Source organism: Schistocerca cancellata, chromosome 5 (genome assembly GCF_023864275.1).
Source record: "Schistocerca cancellata isolate TAMUIC-IGC-003103 chromosome 5, iqSchCanc2.1, whole genome shotgun sequence".
In the NCBI taxonomy this organism is placed as follows: Eukaryota; Metazoa; Arthropoda; class Insecta; order Orthoptera; family Acrididae; genus Schistocerca; species Schistocerca cancellata.
In genome coordinates this window covers 20,540,405-20,563,617 of record NC_064630.1, presented here as the reverse complement: position 1 = coordinate 20,563,617, position 23,213 = coordinate 20,540,405, and positions in this window count along the sequence as shown.

Sequence of the window (23,213 nt, the reverse complement as noted above, 5' to 3'; positions counted from 1 at the left end):
ATTTTGCTCCCCAAATAACAAAACTCATTTACTACTTTTAGTGTCTCATTTCCAAATCTCATTCCCTCAGCATCACCTGACATAATTCGACTACATTCCATTATCCTCGTTTTGCTTTTGTTGATGTTCATCTTATATCCTCCTTTCAAGACTGCCCATTCCATTCAACTGTTCTTCGAAGTACTTTGCTGTCTCTGACAATTACAATGTCATCGGCGAACCTCAAAGTTTTTGTTTCTTCTCCATGGATTTTAATACCTACTCCGAATTTTTCTTTTGTTTCCTTTACTGCTTGCTCAAAATACAGATTAAATAACATCGGGGAGAGGCTACAACCCTGTCTCACTCCCTTCCCAACCTCTGCTTCCCTTTCATGCCCCTCGACTCTTATAACTGCCATCTGGTTTATGTACAAATTGTAAATAGCCTTTTGCTCCCGGTATTTTACCCCTGCCACATTCAGTATTTAAAAGAGAGTATTCCAGTCAACATTGTCAAAAGCATTCTCTAAATCTGTAAATGCTAGAAACGTAGTTTTGCCTTTCCTTAATCTTTCTTCTAAGACAAGTCTTAAGGTCAGTATTGCCTCACGTGTTCCTACATTTCTACAGAATCCAAAACTGATCTTCCCCGAGGTGGGCTTCTACCAGTTTTTCCATCCGTCTGTAAAGAATTCGCGTTAGTATTTTGCAACTGTGACTTATTAAACTGATAGTTCGGTAATTTTCACATCTGTCAACACCTGCTTTCTTTGCGATTGGAATTATTATATTCTTCTTGAAGTCTGAGGGTATTTCGCCTGTCTCATACATCTTGCTCACCAGATAGTAGAGTTTTGTCAGGACTGGCTCTCCCAAGGCTGTCAGTAGTTCTAATGGAATGTTGTCTACTCCAAAAATGGCTCTGAGCACTATGTGACTTAACTTCTGCGGGCATCAGTCCCTAGGACTTAGAACTAATTAAACCTAACTAACCTAAGGACATCACACCCATCCATGCCCGAGGCAGGATTCGAACCTGCGACCGTAGCGGTCACGCGGTTCCAGACTGAAGCGCCTAGAACCGCACGGCCACATTGGCCAGCAAGTTGTCTTCTCCCTGGGCCTTGTTTCGACTCAGGTCTTTCAGTGCTCTGTCAAACTCTTCACGCAGTATCCTATCTCCCATTTCATCTTCGTCTACATCCTCTTCCATTTCCAAAATATGTAAGTAAGCTGTTTATGTTTTCTTATTGGCAACGTTACGTAGCGCTCTGTATGAAAATCACTGTCTGTGCTGTGTGCAGTCTGTGGCTAGTTTGCACTGTTGTCTGCCATTGTAGCGTTGGGCAGCTGGATGTGAACAGCGCGTAGCGTTGCGCAGTTGGAGGTGAGACGCCAGCAGTGGTGGATGTGGGGAGAGAGATGACGGAGTTTTGGAATTTGTAATACTGGATGACATGAACTGCTATATATATTATGATTATTAAGGTAAATACATTGTTTGTTCTCTATTATAATCTTTCATTTGCTAACTATGCCTATCAGTAGTTAGTGCCTTCCGTAGTTTGAATCTTTTATTTAGCTGGCAGTAGTGGCGCTCGCTGTATTGCAGTAGTTCGAGTAATGAAGATTTTTGTGAGGTAAGTGGTTTGTGAAAGGTATAGGTTAATGTTAGTCAGGGCCATTCTTTTGTAGAATTTTTGAAAGTCAGATTGCGTTGCGCTAAAAATATTGTGTGTCAGTTTAAGCACAGTCATGTATAATTTTTCTAAGGGGATGTTTCATAAGTCGACTCTTAGTCGAGGATACCTCACTGGAATCTTCTGATTTTTTCTTGTAGTTTGTGTATTTAGTGTAGCTTTTGTTTATTGCTAGCGAGTAATTATAGAGAGAATTTCCTTTGTAGTTGTGGTTTTTCATTGTTGCACAGTAAAACAGTTGTGGCATGCATGTAGATTTGCACCAAGTATTTCGCAGCTGCGCTTGCAATTAACTAGATATTATTTTCAGTGCTATGTTAATGTGTTCTCTTATTTTTGCTCTTCAAATTGTGTTTTTCTGTGTTGTCGTGTGAAATATTGTGACAATAATGGCGTGTGAAAAACATAATACTAGGCTCCAAAGTAAACTGAGAAATGACAGTGTAGACGAAAGCAGTGTGTTAGCGCCACCGTGTAATGAATTAACTAATGTTCAAAGTAGTAATTTGGTAATTGTGCATAGGGAAATGGAGCGGGCTGCAAATAATGGTGTAGGCAGTGAAACAATTAGTGAACAGGGAAGCATTATCGATCGACCGGTCGGCAACAGCTTGCCTCAGGAATCCGAAATGACAGGACACAATCCTGCAAATACTGTAGATTCAGGTTTTGCGTCCTCGCCGTTTTCTCAAATAAGTCAAGACACATTTCCTGCTTTTCAAAATGCGAATATTGCCGGTTCAAATGCATTGCTGAATAGCACTGAGGAACATGTTTCAGACACCAGTGCATTGTTATTACAATTAATGCAACAAATGGGACAAAAGCTTCAAAAGTTAGACACAATCGAACAAAATCTTCAAAAGTTAGACACAATGGAACAACAGCAGAGACAAACACAACAACAGTTAGACACAATGGAACAAAATCTTCAAAAATTAGACACAATGGAACAAAATCAGAGACAAACACAGCAAAAGCTTCAAAAGTTAGACACCACCCTTGAACAAACACGTGAAGATTTAACTACTGAGTTACATAACATTGAATCGAAATGTCAAAAAGTCTGTAATGACGTAAAAACACAAATTTGTGAGCATTTTCAACGTATTTTTTCGCGGCATGAAAATGCATTACAGAATCACGAAGCAGCCATAAAATAACTGCAAACTATTGTTCATCAAAACCATGAGACCCTGCAAGCTAAAATTGACTCAGTTGCATCTACCGATTTGGTTACGCAACTTGCAAAAACTCAAGAAAACATAAAGGACACAGTAGATACTCTGAAAATTGGTTCAGAAAGACACATGGAGGAAATTAGTTCATTATCAGAGAAAGTAGTTGAACATTCGGATCAGCTAAATAATTTATCTACGAAGGTAGATGATAATCTGAATGACACAAAACCGGTAGTCTTTAATGACACAGAAGAGTGCGAACAAATTAGGAAACTGAAACAAAATCTGAATCAAATTAATACGCAACACCAAAGAGAAATCCGGGAAGTACAAGATCAGCTGACACAGGTAATACAAGAATTACGTATTTCAGAGGACACTCGCACTCCAGTACGGGAAGAGGGACATAGAAATATGGAACAGCCATAAAATAATAACACAGGGCACTTCGGAAATTATGAAAGAAATTGGCAAGGTACACCGAATTTTGAGATGGAACCGCCGAAACGACGTAACAATGACCGACATGTGACTCGCCGACATGATGATTTTGACTATAAGCTGTTCATTACTACACGTAAATTCAAAACGTTTAAGAATTCTGCCAACGACATTCATCCACAAGCGTGGCTCCATCAATTCTCTCATTGTTTTCCTCCCAACTGGTCATTGGAGCACAGGTTAGAATTTATGTGTGGCTACTTGGAGAATGAACCAGCTGTAAGAATGCGATCGGTCATTCACGATTGTCACAGTGAAGGAGATCTTTATCATGCCTTCCTCTCAGCATATTGGTCTCAAGCTACACAAGACCGAGTAAAACATAGCATCATGATGATGAAACATTTTGAACAATCTGAGTTTTCCAGTCTTGTCAAATATTTTGAAGACATATTGCACAAGAATCAGTACCTGTCAAACCCATACAGCCCCTCAGAACTCATCCGCATTTGCTTAATCAAACTGCCTGAACATTTACGGCATATTATTTTGGCAGGACGTTGCAAAGATGACATTGAAGCTTTTCAGGGACTCTTACAAGAACTGGAAACTGACACTGACAATCGCGGAACGCGGAAACAGGAACACAACCATTACAGGTCACATCCGTCACAATTCCGCGATGAAAGAAATAATAACTGGACACGACAAGGCTATTCTCACAACACAACTCGTGACCAAAACAGACACCACCCGTATGACAACCGTTGGCAGAGTAGTAATAGTTACAGAGAAAGATTGCACTTCTGTAATTATGAATATGACAGAGATAACCATAGAAACAGACAATATGGAAACCAAAACAATTATTATGAAGGGAGACAGAATAACTTCAGATGCAACAGTTCAGCGCACAGTTACGATTCCGGTAGAAATTCTCCACCACACGTCCGACGAACAAGAAACTATGTAAACTACCAACAAAACGACAGACCTGAATTCCATCAGAACTGGCGGGATTCAAACAGAGCAGGGCACTCTCGACAAGGTGAATTTGTAGAAGTTAGGTCTCCTAATCCCAATAACGACGCACGCCAACAAAGAGACAATGACTCACACCGCAGGCAGCCACGTGCGCCGGCTGGCTCAGGGAAAAATTACATAGACGCTAACCTTGATAAAAATTCCAGTATTCTTTACCGACGTACGCCACATGATAATTGCGTTGAAGTTGAAACACCGCGTACTAGGAAGAGTAAAGGTTTACACCACATTTCACATGTAAAACCGTTTATTGAGAGATAATCTGCTTTTTAACTTTGTCTTTGCCATATAACTTTTCACTTTACATTACTAGTATCCTTTGTCAGACTTAGAATCTGTTAACATGCAACAATGTTTGAAGTTAAATATCCAGTCAAGAACCAAGAGAAATTATTTTAAAAAATATTATGAATGCATTGTTATAGTGAACAGACGACACAGTGTTGTTATTTGTGCATTCTTGCTTGTTAGTTCCACGATTATGTAACGACTATAAGGCTCACATACTTAGAACATTTACCAGTACTGCTAATGAGATTTTAATGCAACATTTTGGTTTACTTGAAAATACATTCTGGATTTAAAGTACTCTTAGTGAGATACCAGATGACACAGGGGTTAGTTTATGTGACAGCTACACGATTTTATCACGACACTACTAATGAGTGCCAATTTACAATGTTGCTTTTGCGGTGTTTCTGTTTTATATCTGCACAGTTTTTCTGAATTATTCTGGACAGTAAAACATGTTTTAGTAGTAACTTTTGTGGTATAGCTACAATGAGACAGCCTTTTCTGTAGCTCAACAATACGTTACATTATAGCACTTTCTTGATCACAGTAAGGTACGTAATAACTACGATATCTATACGCAAAGCATTTCACTTTTGTTTGTGATGAGGTAAGTACATTGACTTCTTCAGAACTTAGCTTTCAGAGGACGATAACTACGACACTTCCACAGAGATTATCTTACAACAAGATGCACAGTTTAGCGCTACAGTATATGTATTTGAGTGATTAATTTTGTACTTAACCCGTGTGGAGTTGCTAGTCTCCCATCGGGCGCCTCCCCAGGTGGCAGATAGGGGAATGCCCACCAGATATGGAGGGTACCGGGGAAATAAAATACCTGGGGTGGACCAAAACTAGCAACTACTGCCTTGTAGTTTAGGTATTGGATTACCAAAGACTAAAGGAAGAAAACCTTGAGCAAAAATTTTCTGGTCCTCCAGGTTGGGGGTTAATGCGATGGGCCAACTCCCCATTCATTGGAAAAAACCTCACTGGTTAAAAAGCCTATAAGATTACAGCAGGACGGACATAATAGGAGACGAAAAAGGCTAAGAAAACGGACTGTCTTAATTGGTGTATGGAATATACAAGGATTACAAAATAAAGTAGGAGAAGTGATTAAAGAAATGGAGGCTAGAAACTAAGAAATAAGGGCGAGGTATTGAACGAATAGGATCATATACACATTTCTATAGTGGTGTCCCAAAAAATCAAAGAGCAAAACGGGGGATATCGATATTGATGAAAAACAAATTCAAAAGAATGGTCACAAACTGGGAACCTATTGATGAAAATCTGATTAAAATTAATATTGATATTCATGGATACAAAATTACTCTTATAGGAGTATATGGAATAAGCGAAGATGAACCAATTTGTAAAAAGGATGATTTCTGTAATAATGTAAATGGAATCATAGAGGATATCGGGAAAACCAGGGAGATTATTATTGCAGGGGATTTTAACAGTAGAACTGGAAGTAAAATTAGAAATAAAATTATAGGACCATTTGGAGAAAATGTTATAAATGATAATGGTAATAGACTTATTGATATCTGTGAACAAAATTCATTGAAAATATTAAATGGCTTTTATCAACATAAAGAAATACATAAATACACATGGCATAAAGATACATTGAATCAAAAATCAATAATAGACTATATTATAATTAAACAGCAAATGAGGATAAAAATACATGACATAAGAGTATATAGAGGGGTAACTCTTAGCGATCATTATTTGGTAAATTCCAAATTTTTATTCCCCTTCAGAGGAAAAAGCACTGAAGAAAATCGAAATTGTCCTATAGAAAATATACAAACAGAAATCAAAATTCCTAAATATAATTTGAATAGTTTGGAGAATGAAAGCACAATATTTTTATATCAAAAGAGATTAGATGAAAAACTGGTAGAAACAGAGTTTGATAATACAGAAGATCAATATCATTATATTGTAAATAAACTACATGAAGCCGCCAAGGAAGCTTTAGGAGAAACAGAAGAAACACATACAAACCATCCATTATACTACTGGAATGAAGAAATTAAAAAGGAAGTGAAATTAAAGAAAGAAAAATATTTAAAATGGTTAAATACCAGAAATCTTCAAGATAAAATAGAGCTTAATGCACAACAAGCGAAAATCCGGAAAAAGGTTGCAGAAGCAAAAAACAAAGTTTGGGAACAGTCATGTCAAAAAATTGAATCCTAAATTGGTGGTAAAAGAAACACAGAAGCATGGAAAACTATAAAAACTTTAAGAAGGAATTCCAAAGAAACAACACATATTAAATATATTACTCATGACTCTTGGGAAAAATATTTTAAAAGTTTATTAACAGAAAACAGGGAAGAATACTTGGGAAACCCTGAATATAATGAAATGATAGATCTACAAGCAGAGAATTACATCCATTTGGAAATAGAGACAGTAAAAACTGCAATAAAATCTTTAAAGAATGGAAGGGCTACAGGCATTGGAGGTATTCCTGCAGAATTATTAAAATTAGGAACAAAGAAATTAATGGAATTGTTAAGAAACCTTTTCGAAAGATGTTTAAATGGGGAAGATGCCCCAAATGATTTGAAATTAGGATATATTTCAGTGATACATAAAAAAGAGCGAAAGATGAGTGTAAAAATTATAGGGGAATAACAGTGACCAATACCTTCAGTAGATTATATGGAAGAATTATTAAATATTTGTTAGAACAAGAATACAAAGAAAAGGAGGCTGAAGAACAAGCAGGTTTTAGAGCTGGAAGATCAACAATTGATCATATCTTTTGCCTACAACAAATTATTGAAAAAAAATGGTTCGGGCACAACCTATACATTTAGTATTCATAGATATAGAAAAAGCCTATGATAGTGTGCCTTTATCCAGTTTATGGAAAGCTTTAATATCAATAGGAATAAATCCAAGAATAATTAAAGCAATTCAAAATTTATATAAAAATTCTATTTCAAAAATAAAAATTGGTAAATATCTATCACATGGATTCCAAGTCACAAAAGGATTACGTCAAGGATGCAGCATCTCACCTACATTGTATAAAATATATACAGAAGTAACTTTACAGAATAGGAAGAAAAATGTCACGCTATGGGAATACCAATAAATGATAGAACAATATACTCGTTACAATTTGCAGATGACCAACTGATTATAGCCCAAGACTATGAGGACATAGAGTATATGACCAGAAAATTGATTCAAGAATATAAAAAATCAGGTCTAAATGTAAACATGAATAAAACAAAGTACATGGTAATTGGTGGAGTGAATGGAGACTTAATATTAGAAGAAGGGATGGGAACAATAACAGCTACTGAGGAATATAAACATTTAGGTGTGAAAATTACAAATGATGGGAAACAGGACAAAGAAATTAGATCAAGAATAAATTCTGGAAAGACGACAATCTCTTTATTGAATGGAATTCTCTGGGACAAACACATAACAACTGATAACAAAATAAGGATTTTTAAAACAATAGTTAGGAGCATTATTACATATGGTTCAGAAGTGTGGACAACAAAATGGCAACTGAAATCAAAATTATTAGCCACAGAAATGGATTTATGGAGATGTTCAGCAAGAATATCAAGACGAGAAAGAATGAGAAATGAAGTAATCAGAGACAAGATGAAATGTAAAAATTCAATTATTGATTTCATCGAGCACAAACAACTTAAATGGTATGGACACATCAGACGAATGGAACAGGAACGGCTACCAAAATGCATAATCGACTGGGTACCAATTGGAAGAAGAAAAAGGGGAAGACCACCTGATACATGGAAACAGGGAGTTCAGTCAGCAATGAGGAAGAACAACATTCCTGAAGATTTATGGACAAATAGAGAAGAGTGGAGAACAATAATTAGTGACTTACTGTAATCTAGAATAGGTGCTGGAAAAATGTAGTCACATTGTAAATCCAGAATAATAAATAATTTTGTACTTAAAACATTTATTTTTAAAGATATTTGAAGTACAATGATACAAAGGTTTTCCGTGATACATTTCATTCCATTGCTGTAATCTGTAACACCTGAGGGTATAATTACATTAATCCTCAGGGGGGTACACGCTTACTTTGTGTACCATGTGTTTGGCAAGCACAAGGAGCCCTGGCTAATATGGTATTTGCTTATACAACTTTACACATCGGTACCATATTTCTCTGACACATAAATTACACAGCTATCTGATCATTTAACTGAAAGAGACAAACATTTATTTTACTACATCAGTGACAGATGTTTACATAATTACACCGTTGGATAACTTCACACTTATGAAATTGTATTTTGTCTGTACTTTGTGAACTGTTCATATTTTTTCGGAACCATTGTGATACTATGAGAGCTTTGAATGATGTATTTGGTAAGGGAGCATGATTTTAAAGTACGTTTGAGGTAGATGACACTCTTGAAATGAGCAGAGAATTTTTTTGGGTTTTGACATTATTGGAGGAAGCTACGACAATTTTGAGAATTGACTGAGATGTTATGATATTATTACAATGACGATTTGTATTATGCTGTTGAGATATGATGCTACCGTATATGCGGAATTTGATTATGCCACGTATTTCTTATGAATAAATATTGAAGAAGTGTCGACAAATATGTATATGTATAATAAGGTAAGGAATAATGAGTAGTGGTTAGGGACTCTGATTTGTGGAAAAGGATGTTGGAAACCTAGAATCGTACTTCAAGAATTATGAAATGTGTGTACATGCATCAATGTATTACAATGCTGTCGAAAATTCTTTGGACACTGTTATATTTATAGGATTTTGTTTCTACACATTTGTATCGCAAATTCTCGACCTGTGAAATTTTTATATGAGACTGTCACTGTGGCGGAAACTAATGTTGTAAATATTTCTGTAAGGGAGGTAGGTCACCTTGACGTAATGCGTTTTGGGCGCCCAGCTGAGAGACAGTCGTCTGACAAAAGAAAGCCATTAGGTGGAGAAAAAAAAAGCGGCCATTATCCTCTCTATTGACATTTCTTTGTCGAAAGCATGGCAAATACGACACACCCAAACTTGAAAACATATGATTACACTGTGGAGCTCTTAATTTATGATATTTACTGAAATGAAATGATGAGAAACTGTCACTGTGGCGGAAACTAATGTTGTAAATATTTCTGTAAGGGAAGTAGGTCACCTTGACGTAATGCGTTTTGGGCGCCCAGCTGAGAGACAGTCGTCTGACAAAAGAAAGCCATTAGGTGGAGAAAAAAAAAGCGGCCATTATCCTCTCTATTGACATTTCTTTGTCGAAAGCATGGCAAATACGACACACCCAAACTTGAAAACATATGATTACACTGTGGAGCTCTTAATTTATGATATTTACTGAAATGAAATGATGAGAAACTGTCACTGTGGCGGAAACTAATGTTGTAAATATTTCTGTAAGGGAGGTAGGTCACCTTGACGTAATGCGTTTTGGGCGCCCAGCTGAGAGACAGTCGTCTGACAAAAGAAAGCCATTAGGTGGAGAAAAAAAAAGCGGCCATTATCCTCTCTATTGACATTTCTTTGTCGAAAGCATGGCAAATACGACACACCCAAACTTGAAAACATATGATTACACTGTGGAGCTCTTAATTTATGATATTTACTGAAATGAAATGATGAGAAACATTTCACGCCTATTGACTTGCTAGTTGAAAGATTGTTTACTGCATTATGAAATGCCATATGGCTAGTGAATGACGTTTCACGCCTTGCTTTGCCTATTTTGTTTAATATCTAGTTTCTAGCTGCACTGCAGCATTGGTTAAAATAAAATGTTATAGATGTACTAATATAAATATTTTACGCCTACAGATCCAGTAAAAAAAATAACTGTATGATGTACTTAAAAAAAAAACGAAGGAGCACAAAAACATTTCACAGGAATTGCATACAGAATTTTCTTTTCAAATACTTGGTAATTTGTTTTGTAGAATAATTTGTGGTGCACCACTTAATTTACATAGACATTAAGATGTGAATATACATTTCCCTTGTCTGCATTATTGTCTTTAGTGCAATGTTTTTTTCTGCTTGAGCTATGTCATGTTTAGATATAAGTTATTTCATTTCCTGCTGCTGTTTGCCAGGCATAGTGTTACTGAATTTGACTTTGTGTTACTCTGCTAAGCCAGTTTACTACTGATTTATTTTTCTTGTTTGCTGCTCATTGCCTTATATTAGTTGTAATATTGTTGCTTACTTTACCAATTTGTATTTTTTTTTGTCCTTGCTGTTTGTGTTAATTTGTTATGTGCTGCTGCATTGCCTCGTCCCTTGGTATATATATCTGAGCTCAGTAGATTTAAGTTAGCTTAAGAGGGGGTAGACTATGTAAGAAACTAACTATGATGAATTGGAAGAAATGCATTAAGAAGCTATAAGAAAATAGTTTGGCCAAAAAAGTAGTGCACAGTGGAGAAAAACTATTTTTGAAAGAGGATGTGAACAGAATACAGAAAGCATGCTTGGATAGGAGTTTTTTGGTGGAAGCAAATGTTGAAATAAGACGAAAGATCTATGGAATGAAGTTTTAGGTTGGACTGCAGTACCAAATGTTACACTGAAAACAAACCCTGTCCTTTCCTTTTGTATTATCCCACTGTGTGTTTATGTACCCTTGTTTGTTTGTCTTTCTCCTGTCTTTGTGTGTTTAGCTGATGAGAGCTATGTTGTAGAATTTTTCTGATAATATGTTATTTTCTTTGTAGAGATGTTTAGACATTATTTATTCTGTTTTGTTTTAATGCTTATGGGTAAAGTTGATGTTTCAAAAGTTATTCTGATCTTTTATGTATGTACTCATGTCATAATTCCTGTAACACTGATGTATATGTTATTTCAATTCTTTTGTAAAGCCTATATTACTACAAATGTTATCTGTATTGTTATGTTCTTTAATGATGTATTTTGTACCTTTGATATTGTATTCTTATGTTATAAAATTGTAATTGACACCAGTTCATCAAATTAAGTAACTTTTAAGTTACATTTCACTGCACACGTTTCTGTTGGTCATAGTATATGGACAATATGTGAGAAGTAGGGACTGATAGTGTTTGCACGTGTGTTAATAATTCAGCAAGGGACTGGATAACAGCATTGCTGGTTCTAAGGACATTTCAAAAAAAATTTTTGTGCGTGCACAAGTGGTGGTTCATGGACTTGCCATATTGTCCACAAGACTCTTCGATGGTGATTGTGGCACCTGCACAGTCGCAACAGATGGCTGCTGGCCATCTCTACAAGGACTACAGTGGGTCTACACCTTTGATGATCCATCAATACCATTATTTCTACAAGGACTGCAGTGGGTCTGCACCTCTGGTGGCCCACCAATACCGTAATCTCTACAAGGACTGCAGTGGGTCTGCACCTCTGGTGGCCCACCAATACCATACTCTCTACCAGGACTACAGTGGGTCTGCTCTGTGATGACCTACCTACCAATATTCTTCAAAACGTCGAATGACTCTGCTGTGGGTTTCCTCTGTTGTGGCCCATTACCTGTCAGCATGTCAAGAGTCAGCACTGTCGTTCCGTTGGAAGGACAACACTACTTCTTCAAGACTGCATGGAAATCCACTACTTCCTTGTGCATATTCTATTACTGCTCAGCCTTTGAGAAAAACACTGCAATTTTACTGTGATGAATGATCAGGACTGTCTTTATGGACTGTGAGAAAATTTTAGCTTTTGACCAACATTGTATCAATAAGTGTGTGCATTTGATATCTTTGATATTGTAATTATGAAAAATTTTATCAAATCATTATTGGCCACTGCCCAAAACAATTTGAAAATTTTTTTGTGGGGAGCATGGGGGCTATGTAAGTAAGCTGTTTATGTTTTCTTATTGGCAACGTTACGTAGCGCTCTGTATGGAAATCACTGGTTGTGCTGTGTGCAGTCTGTGGCTAGTTTGCATTGTTGTCTGCCATTGTAGTGTTGGGCAGCTGGATGTGAACAGCGCGTAGCGTTGCGCAGTTGGAGGTGAGCCGCCAGCACTGGTGGATGTGGGGAGAGAGATGACGGAGTTTTGAAATTTGTAATACTGGATGGCATGAACTGCTATATATATTATGATTATTAAGGTAAATACATTGTTTGTTCTCTATTAAAATCTTTCATTTGCTAACTATGCCTATCAGTAGTTAGTGCCTTCTGTAGTTTCAATCTTTTATTTAGCTGGCAGTAGTGGCGCTCGCTGTAATTGCAGTAGTTCGAGTAATGAAGATTTTTGTGAGGTAAGTGATTTGTGAAAGGTATAGGTTAATGTTAGTCAGGGCCATTCTTTTGTAGGGATTTTTGAAAGTCAGATGGCGTTGCGCTAAAAATATTGTGTGTCAGTTTAAGCTCAGTCCTGTATAATTTTTCTAAGGGGATGTTTCAAATATTGTCCTCAAGTACATCGCCCTTGTATAGACCGTCTATATACTTCTTCCACCTTTCTGCTTTCCCTTCTTTGCTTAGAACTGGGTTTCCTTCTGAGCTCTTGATATTCATACAAGTGGTTCTCTTTTCTCCAAAGGTCACTTTAATTTTCCTGTAGGCAGTATCTACCTTACCCCTAGTGAGACAAGCCTCTACATCCATACATTTGTCCTCTAGCCATCCCTGCTTAGCCATTTTACACTTCCTGTCGATTTCATTTTTGAGACGTTTGTATTCCTTTTTGCCTGCTTCATGTACTGCATTTTTATATTTTCTCCTTTCATCATTTAAATTCAATATTTCTTCTGTTACCCAAGGATTTCTACTAGCCCTCGTCTTTTTACCTACTTGATTCTCTGGTGCCTTCACTACTTCATCCCTCAAAGCTACCCATTCTTCTTTTACTGTATTTCTTTCCCCCATTCTTGTCAATTGTTCCCTTATGCTCTCCCTGAAACTCTGTACAACCTCTGGTTCTTTCAGTTTATCCACGTCCCATCTTCTTAAATTCCCACGTTTTTGCAGTTTCTTCAGTTTTAATCTACAGTTTATAACCAATAGATTGTGGTTTAACATTCTATGGTTCAAAAATGGTTCAAATGGCTCTGAGCACTATGCGACTTAACTTCTGAGGTCATCAGTCACCTAGAACTTAGAACTACTTAAACCTAACTAACCTAACCCACACACATCCATGCCCGAGGCAGGATTCGAACCTGCGACCTTAGCAGTCGCGCTTCCGGACTGCAGCGCCTAGAACCGCTCGCCCACCACAGCCGACTCCACTGCCAACAGCGCGTAAATACCCCCCATATCATGCAATACTAGTTGGAGGTGACTTTAACCTGCCGAGTACAGACCGGAATGTCTAAGGATTCATTGCGGGGGTACAGACAGACAGTCGTGGAAAATACTTTTGAACACGTCATCTGGAAATTGTCTTGAGCAGCTAGCTCGGCAGCACACATGTAGTGGAAATATCCTAGACCTTGTAGCTACAAATCGGCCAGACGTTATCGACAGTGTCAATATAGGAGCAGGGATTAGCGATCATGATGTCACTATAAAAACTATGATTACGAAAGTCAATAACTCACTCAAGAAGGCTAGGAGAGTCTTTCGGACTAGAAGAGCAGTTAAGCAGTTATTAACATCTCACTAATTGGCATTACTTAGTTCCAGTAAAATGGATGTACAGCAATTATGTGCAAACTTTAAGCAGATTGTAAATCATGATCTGGAGAGTTACGTGCCTAGTAAGTGGACAGAGGACGGAAAAAATACACCATGGTTTAATAGCGAAATTCGTAACATGCTGACGAAGCAGTTGCACTCTATATTCGAAAGGCGACGTACAAACGACGACAAGCGAAGGGTGCTGGAGATTCGTGCATCTGTGAAAAGATCTATGCGCGAACCGTACAACAACTACCACCGTCGCACCTTACCAAAAGATCTGTCAGAGAGCCTCAGAAAATTCTTGTCGTACGTAAAATACCTAAGCGGCTCTATGGCTTCAGTTCAGTCCCTTTTCGACCAGTATGGTGTAGCAGTTGACGATAGGAAACCGAAAGCCGAAGTTTTAAATTTCACGTTCAAGGAATCATTCACGCAGGAGAACCATACAAACCTACCGTCATTCGACCATCGGACAGACTGCTGAATGGAGGACATAGGAATAAGCGTACCTGGCGAATAGAAGCAACTTTAAAATTTGAAAAGAAATAAACCACCTGGTCCGAATGAGATCCCATTTCGATTTTACAAAGAGTATTCTACCATCTGTTGAGAAAGATGTATGAGACAGGCGAAATATCCTCACACTTCAAGAAGAATATAATAATTCCAATACCAAAGAAAACAGGTGTTGACAGATGTGAAAATTAGCGAACTATCAGTTTAATACGTCACAGTTGCAAAATACTAACGCGAATTCTTTACAGACGGATGGAAAAACTGGTAGAAGCCCACCTCGGGGAAGATCAGTTTGGATTCTGTAGAAACGTAGGTACACGTGAGGCGATACTGACCTTAAGACTTATCTTAGAAGAAAGATTAAGGGAAGGCAGACTTACGTTTCTAGCATTTACAGATTTAGAGAAAGCTTTTGACAATGTTAACTGGAATACTCTCTTTCAAATACTGAATGTGGCAGGGGTAAAATACCGGGAGCAAAGGGCTATTTACAATTTGTACATAAACCAGATGGCAGTTATAAGAGTCGAGGGGCATGAAAGGGAAGCAGAGGTTGGGAAGGGAGTGAGACAGGGTTGTAGCCTCTCCCCGATGTTATTTAATCTGTATTTTGAGCAAGCAGTAAAGGAAACAAAAGAAAAATTCGGAGTAGGTATTAAAATCCATGGAGAAGAAACAAAAACTTTGAGGTTCGCCGATGACATTGTAATTGTCAGAGACAGCAAAGTACTTCGAAGAACAGTTGAATGGAATGGGCAGTCTTGAAAGGAGGATATAAGATGAACATCAACAAAAGCAAAACGAGGATAATGGAATGTAGTCGAATTAAGTCGGGTGATGCTGAGGGAATGAGATTTGGAAATGAGACACTTAAAGTAGTAAAGGAATTTTGCTATTTGGGGAGCAAAATAACTGATGATGGTGGAAGTAGAGAGGATATAAAATATAGACTGGCAATGGCAAGGAAAGCGTTTCTGAAGAAGAGAAATTTGTTAACATCGAGTATAGATTTAAGTGTCAGGAAGCCGTTTCTGAAATTATTTGCATGGTTTGTAGCCATGTATGGAAGTGAAACATGGGCGATAAATAGTTTGGACAAGAAGAGAATAGAAGCTTTCGAAATGCGGTGCTACAGAAGAATGCTGAAGATTAGATGGGTAGATCACATAACTAATGAGGTGGTATTGAACAGAATTGGAGAGAAGAGGGGTTTGTGGCACAGCTTGACAAGAAGAAGGGACCGGTTGGTAGGACATGTTCTAAGGCATCAAGGGATCACAAATTTAGCATTGGAGGGCAGCGTGGAGGGTAAAAATCGTAGAGGGAGACCAAGAGATGAATACACTAAACAGATTCAGAAGGATGTAAGCTGCAGTAGGTACTGGGAGATGAAGAAGCTTGCACAGGATAGAGTAGCTTGCATCAAACCAGTCTCAGGACTGAAGACCACAACAACAACACATTCTACGGCATTGGCCCCTTACCTCGCTTGCATTCCAAGATGCTACTTCAGGCATGTGAAAAAATGAATGTCCGCAACGCAAAATACTAAACGCGAAAATAAAGATTTGGTCCTGTCTGTCCACCCCCTGAAGCAGATCTTAGGATCTCTTAGTGGTGATATTATTTCCTCCTTCTTGCTCAAAAAATGGTTCAAATGGCTCTGAGCTCTATGGGACTCAACATCTTAGGTCATAAGTCCCTTAGAACTTAGAACTACTTAAACCTAATTAACCTAAGGACATCACACACACCCATGCCCGAGGCAGGATTCGAACCTCCTTCTTGCTCTTGATCACATAATTTAAAACATAAAGGTAAGTAAATGATTAAGGGAACTAGTAACTAGAAAATAATAAATGCTGTTTCTACTTATACATTTATTGTAGATTAAAACATCTTAATATATCACAAATATTTATATATCAATGTCAAATTGACATAAAGAGATACAAAAGAATTTTCTAACTAAAATTACCGATCAGTTACCCAAATCTGCTCCCTTTTATGGGCACGCGATCTAATACAAAAAATGCGAGAGGCTAACATAATCTACGTACCAAACACTAGAAACACTACTTTCAAAGATGATATAAATTGGTGCGCAACCTCAGTGGAAATAAAAGTTACGTGATCGCTGCTGTTTTAGCCTTATATCCCAAATAAGTTTAAACAGTTAGGAATATCAAAATATGAACTGCTTCCGGGTGCGTCGGAGTGATGGTTCTCGTACACGTCTGCGACAATGGAAGACCTCCATCCACAAAATAAATAAAAAAACTCATTCAGACACTAGGACGGCAGAAGGTCGTCCTCTGACTACTATAATCTAATACGTCTTCTCATCTCTGTGTTCTACAGACAAGAAACGCGAACTCCAAGCCACAAGGACGGATTTCAGATAACGTCTCAACGAGTATAGACAGAAGAAGTGCTCTCAGTCACTGAACGCTGCGTACTGAACGACGACTCCCTACCCGGAGGCGAAGTCCAGAATCGTGCAAGTTCGCAACAGTACAGTGCCTAACCGTTATAACTATAAAATCTCTTGACAGCAAAGGCTGCAATGTCATCTGTATGAACAAAAGCTGATACTGAGCGACCATCAAACACGGGTGTCCAAAACGGAAGACCTCTTTCTCTCCACCGTTGGCTTCCCAGAAAAGCTCAGCTCCCCTCCCTCGTAACTGCAGAAGGCGAATCATACTCTCGAAAGCGCGGAATATTCTCCCTCTCTACAGAGTCTTCCGAACGCCAATCGACCACATTTTAGTCTTTTGTCGTCCCGCACGGAAAGTTTGTGAGGAAATACCTACCCCCGTTAATTAGAAAATCATACAATGGCACGCTTCTCAGAGTAAAAATGCTTGGAAATAACCCAGCCTGCGTGATTTCTGAGATAAAGCTTCCTCGCTCCTCACTGCTGCATCCAATGCATCCAAGATTTTCAGAGTTGCTAAAGTATTATCCGGTTACCCTTCCGGCCTCGCTACAATACTGGCCGACTCATAGCTTAAACAAGCTGACAGTAACAGCATCCACATATTTTCCTTCTCCATTCACGAACAGAGTATTAAAAATTATTCTGTTAAGATTTCTTCACAAACTGATCCTTTGCAGCTTTCGTTTCTGGATCACGAGTAAAAAATGCGATCGATTCAGCAGTTTTATGCGGAATATTTTCCTCACACGTAATCTCAAATTTCGGCGACTTATCTTCGTAATAGGAAATGCATCTCGCTTGCAAATAACTCAACATGGGCTCTGTCAGAAGGTAATTGCACTGCCTGGTTAAAAATTCAATTGCTCGTCTCCGATTTTATATTCCCTCGGGTTAGTTATCTTGGTAGGACGCCCACATACTAGAACGTCCATTGTATTTACGAAAATATCGTATGGAAATAATAAATCTGTCAACAATGTAACAGACTTTAACAAAATTACTTCAACTGACCAACAATGCGTATAAAATCTCACGCCCAGGGGAGTAATCGGCTTTGCCTGAAAAGCTATAGAGAACAAATTGCGTGTGATTCTACAATTCAGACTGGTGCCGCCCTTACATTGCTAGAGAGGTATGGTACAGATGGCGTTACGGGACCACACATTACAAGCCGGGCCATGGCATGCGGAGTTACCTCATTTGCTGCACATGGAGCAGTCGAAGTGCGACAGGTGGGGGAAGAGTTACAGTCGATAGCAGGAATAAATATCATGACAGATTTTGTTGTCTGGGAGAAGGGAAACGGTAGAAATTGCGTGGAATAGGATATGGAGTATGTGTAGGTGAAGTGACGGTGAGGTATGTTTGTAAAGGTATGACACCTTACCGTGAATGTTGATCACAGGGGGAACAATGCGGTTACTGGAATCCAGTTTGCAGATGGCGTACAATATACGGAGGTGCTCGATACTGCTGAGGAGGGTCGGAAATTTGATGAGACGGTAGAGAACCGACGAGAGGGAGGGTAAGTGGAAGCGGAGAGTAAAGGCTGACTGCATGACGTTGAAGCATTTGAAGGGACTGATGAAATTTGGTAGGGGTCGATATCTGTATAACTTTTGCATAGGAAAGCGTCGGATCAAGGTTTTGTAGGTGTTTAAGAGAGTGGAGGAGTATAATCCCCAAGTTCGACCCGTTTGAAGTTTTAGTACTTTTAGCTTATAGCGGATTCTCCGTTGGATCTTTAATAGTTGAGGTTTCCATGTTAGTTGCCGGTGTAGGCTTAGTCCACGATATTGCAGTGAATTATTTAATTAGATAAGACCGTTGTAAATGGTGAGATAGAAGTCATGAACGTGTAAGCTGCCCATGGTTCGTCCTATAATTATTGCCTGGGAGGAGTTCATCTTGAGGGGCCTTGGCTGCATCAGAAGGTAAACTGATTAACAAGGGGAGGTGACGATGTTGGAATTACGAATTTACTTCAAACTTTGTACACCTTCTGTAGGCCATCAAAACAACATAATCTGAAAGTAGTAAGCTGCACTACTCTGACAATTCAGAGAAAATCGCAAGAGAAGGTTTACGCGTCTGTTATGTAACTCATGTATCTGTGCGTGGGTGCCGGTAGTGAGAGCGCGTGGTGCTCAAGTGGTTGTCGTTCGAACTTCGTAAGACAAGCGTGTATGAGGCGACGGTCGGACTTCTGCTCAAACCTTCTTTTTTGTAGTACAAGTGTAAATTCTGTGATATTCAAAAAGTCTGCGCCTACACTATTCGTTCGTGCTAAATTAGCTACGCAGGTTAACTGCTAAATGGGGCCTGCCTCTGTGTCTACAGCTCTAAGCGTCGAGGTGCAAAGTAGTTCCGGGTACCTTACCAGATTGCATGTATAAGGCATTTCGCAAATCACGACAGGCATACATTTTAAGGAAAACTCTATGTTTTCCGTCATTGACTTGTCGACAGTTATAAATACACTCCTGGAAATGGAAAAAAGAACACATTGACACCGGTGTGTCAGACCCACCATACTTGCTCCGGACACTGCGAGAGGGCTATACAAGCAATGATCACACGCACGGCACAGCGGACACACCAGGAACCGCGGTGTTGGCCGTCGAATGGCGCTAGCTGCGCAGCATTTGTGCCAGCCAGTTTGCCGTGGCATACGGAGCTCCATCGCAGTCTTTAACACTGGTAGCATGCCGCGACAGCGTGGACGTGAACCGTATGTGACGGACTTTGAGCGAGGGCGTATAGTGGGCATGCGGGAGGCCGGGTGGACGTACCGCCGAATTGCTAACCAGTGGGGCGTGAGGTCTCCACAGTATATCGATGTTGTCGCCAGTGGTCGGCGGAAGGTGCACGTGCCCGTCGACCTGGGACCGGACCGCAGCGACGCACGGATGCACGCCAAGACCGTAGGATCCTACGCAGTGCCGTAGGGGACCGCACCGCCACTTCCCAGCAAATTAGGGACACTGTTGCTCCTGGGGTATCGGCGAGGACCATTCGCAACCGTCTCCATGAAGCTGGGCTACGGTCCCGCACACCGTTAGGCCGTCTTCCGCTCACGCCCCAACATCGTGCAGCCCGCCTCCAGTGGTGTCGCGACAGGCGTGAATGGAGGGACGAATGGAGACGTGTCGTCTTCAGCGATGAGAGTCGCTTCTGCTTCGGTGCCAATGATGGTCGTATGCGTGTTTGGCGCCGTGCAGGTGAGCGCCACAATCAGGACTGCATACGACCGAGGCACACAGGGCCAACACCCGCCATCATGGTGTGGGGAGCGATCTCCTACACTGGCCGTACACCACTGGTGATCGTCGAGGGGACACTGAATAGTGCACGCACGGTACATCCAAACCGTCATCGAACCCATCGTTCTACCATTCCTAGACCGGCAAGGGAACTTGCTGTTCCAACAGGACAATGCACGTCCGCATGTATCCCGTGCCACCCAACGTGCTCTAGAAGGTGTAAGTCAACTACCCTGGCCAGCAAGATCTCCGGATCTGTCCCCCATTGAGCATGTTTGGGACTGGATGAAGCGTCGTCTCACGCGGTCTGCACGTCCAGCACGAACGCTGGTCCAACTGAGGCGCCAGGTGGAAATGGCATGGCAAGCCGTTCCACAGGACTACATCCAGCATCTCTACGATCGTCTCCATGGGAGAATAGCAGCCTGCATTGCTGCGAAAGGTGGATATACACTGTACTAGTGCCGACATTGTGCATGCTCTGTTGCCTGTGTCGATGTGCCTGTGGTTCTGTCAGTGTGATCATGTGATGTATCTGACCCCAGGAATGTGTCAATAAAGTTTCCCCTTCCTGGGACAATGAATTCACGGTGTTCTTATTTCAATTTCCAGGAGTGTATATTTGTCCTAGTAATTAAATTTAATTAAAAATAGTAAGAGCCGAATAACATGAAATTCACTAAAACTTCATGCAAATACAAGTGGTTTTTCTAATTATATTACCTCTAAAATGTCATATAAATTAAAAATAAGTCTAATGATTAAAAAAATATAGATTACAATCTAAGTCTGAGCGGGAGTTGAACCATCGCCTCACACTCATTCATCTTACGTAACTCGAACGCTAACCACATTTTTTTCCATTACTGTTCGCTGTATTTGGTTGTAGCGGTCGTCACATGACATCCGCTGAAGTTCGTTGCTGATCCCTTCACTCAGTTTTTTGTTACAGAGAGCAACCAGCTCTCTGACCGATCACGCTTTTATTTCTTTTTTATTTTTTTAAATTTTGTTCGGTATTGTTCCTTTCGATTGGTCTGGGCGGACGAGACATGACGTCCGTTCTAGTTGATCGTTGATTCCTTTACTCAGTTTTCTTTATTATTACAGAGGACAATCGACCCTCTGATCGAACACGCCGAGCTACCGTGCCAGCGTACCAAGTGATTTATTTCCTCTTTTTTTTCATTTTGTTCGATATAGTTCGTTGCGTTTGGTCTGGGCGGATGTCACAAGACATCCGTTCAAATTGATCGTTGATTCCTTTATCAGTTTTTTATTACAGAGGGCGTACTGCCCTTTGACCGAGCACGATGATCTACCATGTCGGCTTTTTGTTGTCTAATTTTGTTCGTTGTTGTTCGTTCCATTCGTTGCGCGGATGTCCCAGGACACCCATTAACGTTCATCGTTGATCCACTTACTCAGTTTTTTGTTACAGAGGGCGAGTAAACCTCTGAGCAAACACGCTGAGCTACCGTGCTGGCGTCCACTTGACCACCATGAACTCTAAAAGCTAGCGTCTGCACACAGATACATTACTTACGTAAAAGACGCGTAAAACTTCTCTTGAGATTTCCTCGCAGTTGCCACAGTAGTACCTTACTATTTGCACATGATGTTGTTTTAATGGGCTACTAAAGGTGCACAAAGTTGGAGGTGAATATGTCACCCCAGAGTCGTAGCCTCCCCTTACGAGTGTGATTTGGGGGGATTGTTGGCATTTCTGGAATGTAGGGTAGAGCAAGAAATTATTGAGAATGTAATTTTGGAGCACAGCATTGTATTGTAGTGAAACACAGACTGTGGGAAAACCGGAAAAGAAGAGAATAGAAGCATTTAAGATGTGGTGCTGCAGAAGAATGTTGAAAATTAGGTGGAATGTTAAGGAGAGGAATGAGCAGGTTCTCTGGAGAATCAGCAAGGAAAGGAATATATGGGAAACGATGACAAGAAGGGACAGTGTGGGGCGGCTGGTTGAATTTATTGTTGTTATATGTTTGGTTTGTAATTTAATTTAGAAAAGAAAAGAAGCTCTTCCCGGCCGATTAACCATATGTGGGGCGTCGGGTGGAATTAATTGTTGTTATTTAAATGTTCCTATTATTTATGCTGTCTTTTGCCGTTCTCAACACTGGCTCTCTAACTACCATATTGGCAACCAGAAAGTGATTAGCAAAACGTGAAGCCTGTAATTAGAATTCCTAGTGCCCACTTCATCTGAGAAATACACTTATAGCTACAGCTTATAGCTCTGAGGAATTGGGAGATTGTCTGGGATTCATAATCAAAAAACGGTCCTGTAAAAACGTTCGCTATATTCTGAAAGTCACAGATGAAAAAAAAAAAAAAAGGAATCCACACAATCCAACTACCACAGCAGTTCAGAGTCTAATGCACTGATGCAACTATAACTGTCCAAATTAAATGTTTAGGTGAATGCTCGCCATAATTTGATGATAATGTTCATCAAACGCCACGCTAAATAATGTCTGTCCCGCGACGGCACGCGAAAATACGACATACGCAAACTGAAGATAGATAATTAAAGTCATCCCAGAATTAACACTTCACTCGAAAATGATTTCATGGTTAGGCATATCCCGAGTAACTTAGTACGGCATCCGAGGCTGTTTATAGCAATGATACCGACGCGACGCGACTCCCGACACAGGTGGTGTGCTATTCA